The sequence below is a fragment of the Carya illinoinensis genome, chromosome 16 (assembly GCF_018687715.1).
Source record: "Carya illinoinensis cultivar Pawnee chromosome 16, C.illinoinensisPawnee_v1, whole genome shotgun sequence".
NCBI lineage: Eukaryota > Viridiplantae > Streptophyta > Magnoliopsida > Fagales > Juglandaceae > Carya > Carya illinoinensis.
Genome location: NC_056767.1, coordinates 20,363,761 through 20,372,500, shown reverse-complemented (window position 1 = coordinate 20,372,500; position 8,740 = coordinate 20,363,761). Strand labels below are relative to the sequence as shown.

The 8,740-nt window shown below is 37.3% G+C and overlaps 1 long non-coding RNA gene across 2 annotated transcripts in view; it reads left to right on the top strand.

The window, feature by feature from the left end:
- The window catches only part of LOC122298640, a 47,606-nt gene that overhangs the window by 12,257 nt on the left and 26,609 nt on the right, over positions 1 to 8,740 (top strand). The window lies entirely within an intron of this gene.

The following is an 8,740-nucleotide window of genomic DNA, read 5'->3' as shown; positions in this document are numbered from 1 at the left end:
AAAACAAAATTCTAAATTAAAACCAAGATTACTTTGTATCGATATTGACAAAAAGAATAAGAATAAATCAATCCCCGACAACGGCGCCAAAAACTTGACCGGTGCAAAACTGCAAGTGCACAGTATCGTAGTTTTATAGTAAAGTAATAAGTAGAGTATCGTCCTCAGGGATTGGTACCTTACTCTTGCCAAATACCAAAATTATACTAATCTCAATTTTATCTAGAGGAATCGCTAAGGTTTTTGTAGTTGCAAATAAACTTAGATCAACTCAAAGAGAAATAAGCAAAGAAAATAAAACTGACTTTCAAAGATCAAATTCAATAGGGAAGAAAACTTCTAGGAAATCGATTTCACCATAATTCTTCACTATGCTTTTCTCATCCAGCTAATTTAACTTAAACCTCTTTTGTCTATTAGCAAATCTCTAATTCATCCAAAAGCCTCTTTCGATAGTCAATTGGAAGTGATTCTAGTTTATCAATTCACACAAGAGTATGCAAATTAAATAATCAAGAACGCAATAAGACCAATGATTTAATTACTACACAGGTTCATACAAGTCTTTCGATCTCTATACTTACCTATGCTGAAATATCCAAGATCTATCCTATGATTCCCTCTTTCGATAGCAAATCACAAGATTAATAATCATCTAATCAATGGCCAGTTAATTAGAAGCATTAAACTCAGAATAAATCAGATAAACAAAGAGAGAATTGCATTAAATTAGCATGGACAAACAAGCATAGTTCGGAATTAGGTTACATCGTTTTCCTAGAAAGAAGAAAATTTAGCTCATGCTAGAAATTGAATTCAACATAAACGAATTCACCATAATTGTTCTGAGAAGATGGGAAGAAGAAAATAAACACTGAAAAATCCTCCTTGCAGCCTCAACTCGTCGTCAAAAGCTCAAGGGAACGATTCAACGCTTTTCTCCCGTCTGTGCTCGTGTATGAATCCAACGTACGTGCAATAAATTGGAATTCCGTCTCCAAAACAAATGATTTGAATCCCTCTAGCTATGTTTTGCTCTCCCAAAGAGTGTTCTCCAGTCAAAACCCGCGGCTCTAGAGTGAAAAATGGCTTTTATATGGTCCCACGGCGGAAAACCTAAAATCCGTCAAAATACGATGTTCGCTCGAGCGGGGTGTCGAGCGCGAGTCGAGCGTTCGACTCTGCCTGATTTCGCTCGAGCGTCCTATCGAGCGCACATCGAGCGTTCGACTCTGCCTGATTTCGCTCGAGCGGCCAATGTCTCTGCTCGAGCGATCTTCGTTTTTCAGCAACCCGCTCGAGCTCCCTGTCGAGCGGCAGTCGAGCGTTTGAATCTGCCTGAATTCGCTCGAGCGGCCAAAAGCCTCCGCTCGAGCGAACTTGTAAAATCTGCAATATGAAATTTTGCAAGCCATCACAAACCCCCAAACTTACAACTTTTTTTTTTTTTTTTTTTTTATATTAGTAGGTTCAATTAGAATTTTAGTGGGAAGCCTTGATAGTAATTTGCTATTTATGCTATGCTTTCTACAAAAGAGGTGATGTTTCTTCTCAAGTTTTCTTCAACTCTAGTATGCTTGGTTTATGTAGTTGAGATTGTGGTTAAATGAGGGATGTTTAAGAGCATGAATGTATTAAAGCTGCTAGCTATCCATGGTAGTGTAGAAAATTCTGCATTGCACTCTGTTTTGGGGCTTCAGAGATTTACACCCCTCTTGTTCCCAAATAATTAGGTTAATGTGATAGAGCTTGTGCTTGTATGCTTGTTTCCTTGTTTCTGTGGTCTAATTTGCTTATTTCCCCCTTCACTCCTATACCTCCACATGGGCTCTTGGCTTCATTTTCCATAAGCTGCCCATACATGTGTGGGGTTTAGGTATATGGATTTGGCGGGGATTTTTCTACATGGACGTTATAGAATTTGAGTAGCATAATTGACCTTTGATACTGGTTTATAGACTTCTAAGAATTTCAACTTTTGGCTACGTGTTAACAACCTAAGTTCATACGAGGTGTTCATTACTAGGTCTTTTTTCTCTTAAATGTTGAGGCGATTTTGGGTGCTCTTTCATGGCTCTGGGCGTTGGCCCTTAGCCGCCAATGGGGGGTTGTGGGAAAGGAGGGATTTTTCAACCAGAGATTGGAGAAGGCAAAGTGGATAGTTCCACAGATCAAGGGGAGGCACATATTCATCGGTTTGTAGATGTTGTGGGTTCGAATCCACAGATGCTTCCTTTAGTTGTGATTCCGCATAGGGATCCAAAGTTCCATGAGGGGGAGATGTTTTTTGTGTTTTCAAAAATAGAGGTGCAACTATCGGCTGAACCATTCAGATTTTTAGTGGTTTTGAAATTTTTACAGAGAAGGCCATCTCTTGACCAAATCAGGGGTTTTATTCAAGCTCGTTGGGGTTTGAGAAAAATACCAGTTATTGGGCAACTGCAAAATCCAAGAAATATTCTAGTGAGGATGAGTCAAGAAGAAGCCTTTATTTCGATTATGGCAAGAGGAAATTCGGAGGTGCTTGGGGTACCTTTCAGGGTATTCCATTGGTCTCCAGATTTTGTAGAAGAGGAAGACTCTCTCTGGTTCCAGTTTGGCTGAATTTACCAGGCCTTCCTCCAAATTATTTTCAAGAATCAATATTAAGGAGTATTGTAGATGGATTCGAAAAATTCTTGAAAAGGGATAATGCGACGACATGTGTCACACGGCCTGAAATGGCACAAATTTGTGTGGAGATAGATATTTCTGTTCTGCTGAGGAAGTCGTTTTGGTTGGGCCCTCCTCAAGGTCGGCTAAGTCATTATCAAGAGGTTTTTTATGAAGCTTTGCCAAAGTATTGTTGTTCATGTCGAAAACAGGGGCATAATGATGCTAACTGCACAAGGGGAACCAGTTTGAAGCAGAAAAAATCTATTGATTTAGATGGGGGAAATAAAAAAAAAAGGGAAAGTGATATGGAAAGAAGTAAAAAATGTAGCAAAGAAGGATGGGTTGAAGACAACGCAGGTGGAAAGAGGAGAATCATCAAAGTCTCGGCGGATGGAGATTTTGAATAGAATTCATTCACGTAAAAAGGAAGGGGTTGGAAAAGAGGGAGCAGTTTTATTTATTTCAAATTTGGGTGTGGCTTATGAGAAGTGTGAGGATGGGGAAATAGAGAAAGAGTTAGAAATACCTATGTTGAATGATGTACAATGGAACCAGGAGGGATGTAGACAAGATAAAGATCATGCAGGGTTGCTAGAGGTAATACTGCCGGTATTTAATCAAGCTGTGAGCCCGACTAAATGGAGTGATGTGGACGGTGAAGATAGCTCTGAATCAGAGATGGAACAGAGTATGAGTAAATCGGGTCCTAGAAGTGGTTTGCGTTTGGTGGATGAGGCCTTGGAGTTTGAGATGGGAAGGCTGGCTAGAGAAAATGAATTTATAGAAGCTGACCTGAGGAATGAGACTGGCCTTTTTCGAATAGTTTCTGATGGAGAACAAGAGGGAGAATTAAATGAGTTGGCGGAAAAGAATTTTGATTCTGATCCAGAATTGCATAATTGCTCTAGAGCGTCGTACTCGCTCAAAAAAATAATAATTCTTTATGTCTATTCTTATTTGGAATATTAGGGGCATTGGTTTGTCGAAATTTAGACTTCGGCGTATTTTGAATAAAAGTTGTTCGTTGGTGGTGGCTATTTTAGAACCTTTTATTAGTGCGAATAAATGTCGTAGATGGGCGAGATGGTTGAGAATGCCATTTTTTGTTAATAATTCAGAAGTGGGTGGGAAAGTTTGGCTTTTTTGGGCAGAGAAGGTGGTTTTTCAGCTGTCTTCATGTTCGGATCAAGCTATTTCAGGATGGTTTTCTTTTGGGTCAAGACGTTTGTTTGCTTCTTTTGTCTATGCTAGTTGCTTCCGGGATAAAAGGGTTGAATTATGGGAATATCTCAGGCTTCAAAATCCTCAAGGGTTACCATGGTTGGTTGGGGGAGATTTTAATATTATTCGTAGTGATAGTGAAAAAAGTAGGAAGGGTGTTTCGGGCACCTCGGGCAAAGATGGATTTTAATAATTGCATTAATGATTGTGCATTATTGGATATTCATTCGAAAGGAAACCGATTGTCATGATGTAATGGAAGGCTTGGTGGTAGGAGGATTTGGGCAAGATTAGACCGTAGTCTGGTGAATGTGCAATTTCTAAATGAGTTTGAGGGAGCTGGTTTGTGTTATCTGCCTTGGACATCTTCTGATCATTCGCCTATGGTGCTTAATTTTTCCAGTCAACAAGAGCAATATATGAAGCCTTTTCGATTTCTCCGTATTTGGGGTACACATGAGGGATTTCTTCCTTTGGTGAAAAGTTGTTGGGTTAAGGTTTTTGAGGGGAATGCTATGGAGCGGATTAGGAAAAAATTGAAATATTTAAAAGGCGAGTTAATGAAATGGAATAAAGAAGTGTTTGGTCGTGTTGATGTGGAGATTCAAAAACTAGGTGACCGGGTTCACTTGCTAGAAGAAGAGCTGGTACAAAGTGGTTTGGAGCAGATAGAAATGGAGCTTTTGGAAGCTAAACAGTCACATTTGCAGTGGATAAACCAGGAAGAAATGTTGGCATGTCAAAAGTCACGGATAAAATGGCTTTTAGAAGGGGATTCCAACTCAAAGTTTTTTCATGTTGCTTTACGAGTTAAACATTCAAAAAATAAAGTTGGAAAAATGTTGTTGGAAGATGGTAGAGTGCTGGACGATAGTGATCAGATTCATACAGAAGCAGTAAACTATTTTTAGCAGATGTTTACATGCTCCAGTGTTAATGCAGAGGGTTCGGAAATGGAATTATTGCATCCATTGTAACAGCAGCAGAAAATACAGAACTTTGTAAACAACCATCTGTTGAAGAAGTGCAGAAGGCTCTAAAGTCTATTCCGGTAGACAGCAGTCCGGGTCCGGATGGTTACTCGGCTTCTTTCTTTTCATTGGCTTGGGATATTGTGAAAGAGGACCTTGTGGAGATGGCTGAGGAATTTTTTGCAGGGCAACCTTTTTCAAAATTTTTCGGAGCAACACAATTGTTTTTACTACCTACGATGGAGGAGCCTATTGGTTTTGGGCAATTCAGGCCAATTAGTCTTTGTTCTGTGGTGTATAAGATCATGACAAAGAATATGGTATATCGTTTGGCTCCGGTACTTGGTAAAATTATTTCGAAGGAGCAAGCGGCGTTTATTCCAGGAAGAAGTATTTTTGACAATATGGCTTTGGCACAGGAGTTGGTACAAGGAATAAATCGAAAGGTTCGAGGTGGGAATGTGATGTTGAAGATTGATATGGCAAAGGCGTATGATCGTGTTAACCGGAAATTCCTTATGGAAGTTTTACGTCGTTTGGGTCTTTCCGAGAATTGGAGGAATTTAGTATGTAATGCTATTTCTTCTCCTTGTTACTCGATTATGTTGAATGGTGGCTCTAAAGGTTTCTTTCAGGCATCACGGGGAATAAGGCAAGGTGATCCACTATCACCATATTCGTTTATTTTGTCTCAGGAAATTCCTTCGCGCATGGTGAATCAACAATTCAGGATGGGTCGAATCAAGTGTTATCATTCAGGTGGCAGAACACTCATTTCACATCTTTTGTATGCTAATGATGTTTTGGTTTTTGCCAATGGTGGTAAGGTTGCTATTAGAAGGATTATGGAAATTTTACATCGGTATGAAGAGATGTCGGGGTAATTGATGAGTCCTACTAAATCAATGATTTATTTTTCTAATTCTATTGGTTTGGATCGTAAAAGGGATATAAAGAGGTTATCGGGTTTTGTAGAGGGGAGTTGGCCTTGTGGTTATCTTGGTATTCCTTTGTATGTGGGTCGGCTCAAAATTAATTTATTTGATGGTTTCTTGTCAAAGATTCAGAAAAAATTGGCGGGGTGGAAAAGAAAGCTTTTATCATTTGGGGGAAAGATTATTCTACTAAAACATGTACTGAATAGCATTCCAATTCATATGCTTTCAGTTTTAAAAATTCCAAAAGGAGTTTATGACAGGATAAGAAACATTTTCTCTGATTTTCTTTGGGGTTCCTCTTCGGAGATTAGAAAAAGAAAATGGGTGTCGTGGAATGTGATTTGTAAGCCTGTGGAAGAAGGAGGGCTTGGTGTTAGAGACTTGATGGAGGTGCAGGAATCTTTATTTATGAAATTCGGTTGGAAATTGTTGAAGGGAGATTCTCTTTGGGCTCAATTTTTTAAGAAGAAATATATTGGCCAAGATCATGTATATAAGGCTATTCAAGTGCAAAAGGGTACAAGGTTTTGGAAAGGAGTAGCAAAATTAATGCCGAGAGTTATTAAAAATTCGAAATGTTTGGTGGGTAATGGGAATGTGAATTTTTGGATGGATAATTGGATTGGTTGTGGGCCTCTTCATGATTTTTGTCCAGTAATAGGGAATATTGGCCTTAAGGTTGCAGAGGTTTTGGATAATAGTCGTCTTAGAGGCTTAATCCGCATGGATCGGTTGGGGATGGTTTCTATTAGAGAGATGTAATTTTTGGTTCTTTTGATTCTTTGAGTTTGTTTTTTTGATATTCCTCCACCGTAAGTGAGGGTTCTTTTAATAAACTTGAGACAAGGCTACTAGGTGTGTGGCTATTGGCTCTTCGATTAAAAAAAAATTAAAAAAAAGAAAACAACCTAAGTTCATACACTAACAAGTGTTGGTGTGTGAATTTTTCCCTAGGTAAGTTATATTCGTATCTTCATGGATTTAATACTAAAATGTATTTCTCTCCATATGTTAGAAACATTAATTCTTCCTCTCCATATTTGCATGAAGTGCATGGTTTGCATATTTTTCTCTATTTTTGCTACTTCTATATTGTCGTTGTTGTGTTGTCCTTTCTTGTGCAAAAATTACAAACAGGTTGCAGTTTGTTTTTCTTTCTTTTTAAAATCAATTCCATTATCATTTCCATTTCTATTTTATAAATTGGGTTTTCCTGCTTCCTCCCAATACATGCCACAATTTTGGAAGATTCTGTCTTTAATTACATCTATGGCCTTCTCTAGATATGGCTTTTCAAAGTCTCAAGCCTCTAAAGAATGTTGCATGATAAATGAAATGGAGGAGATTTTGATTGATGCTTTGGAGAATTTTAGGACAGAGTCCTAAAATTTATTTGTTGTAATATTGTGCTTGCGAGACTGTTTCAGCCAGCTTAACTGGTAATAGTTTTTGGTGTTGTGATTGGGAAGTAGATTGTAGGGTTTAAATCTTTGACATGGATGCAAAACCTAATGGCAGTGATTGCTTCTCTATTGCTTAAAAATCAGTCCACTAAGTGTAGGTAATTATGACTTAACCTATCTGTTGTGAGTAGCAAAAATACATAGAGATTAAAGTACAGCTTTAAAACTAGGTAGGTTATTAAGAGTATTAGTCTCTAGATTGTTGCTAATTGATCCTTCTATATTGTTAGATGCATACTCATCCATTTACGAATCGAGGACTAGTCTCTACACATAATTGTTGTCTATTTTATCAAATGTAACATTTTATCTACTTCCTGGATTTTTAATACGTTCGTTGACTTTCCTCTCTTATATGTCCATATCAGTGTATATTATGTTGATTAGTTCATAAACAATATATCTTTTCTGTTTAATCTTTTTTGTTAATTTTTCCACAAAGCTCCTATCTTTCAAAATTTCTAGAACACAATTAATCCTTGCTATAAATTACATTTGTGCAACTAATTTAATCACAAGCATCTATAAATTGATGAGTTGGCATAAATTAGAATCAACTTCTATGATGTGTTTGACGTGAGCTGGTTTATCTATTTACAACAGTAAAACTTTGATGATTCTTAAAGAGTTTCCCAACTCTTGGTCTCTGTGTGTTTCTATCTCACATTGGCTTGGACGGCAATCTGATTTTTTAAGCTAATAATTGAATCTGGGTTTATTTCCCCTTTTTTAACATTTTACAGGTTGAAAAAATTGGACAGTTAGCTAATGGTTTTGATCATCCTAGATCCAGCATTGAAGCAATTAGGGTCATTAGACATTCTCATATAAGTTTAGGAAAGGGTATTGCTTACATCTTGTTTAAAATAGGGGTATGATCTTTTAATCTCAATACTTATTGGTTAATTACGTTGAAATTAACCAATGCTTTTTTATATGATGCATTTTGATACGTGTTGATGTGGGTATTAGATGTTAGTGACTCTAGTGGCTCTAATATGGGATTTGGAGTAGCTCTTATCTGGGTTTTGAATAATATATAAACTAAAGGATTTAGCTCCAAAGAAGGGTTGGATTTGCAAGGTTCCTAATTTGTGTATGATGTTTGATTTTCTTACAGCCGTATGCTGTGTAATGATGTGGATAGGTCAGCCAATATAAACCAAGTTTTGTGCTTGATTTAGTAAGAAGGAAGCTAGTATATGAACCACAAGAATTCCCATATATTTTTATGAAAATCTATGTATTGATTTTTGCTCATCATCCTGTTCATGTCCATATTTGAAAAGCTTTGCATTTTAGTTTCATGTTGATATCTCTTTGGAGATACAGATTTATATTAATTATGTACTATCTCATGTTCCTACAATCTCTATTGTTTATTTAAGAATCTCTAAAGACTACTTGAGATTTATAATATAATCCTCAGGGGATTAATCTGTGGATTTCCTTTCATGAGCACTCATGATGCATGCCAACCAGCAGCTCAAAT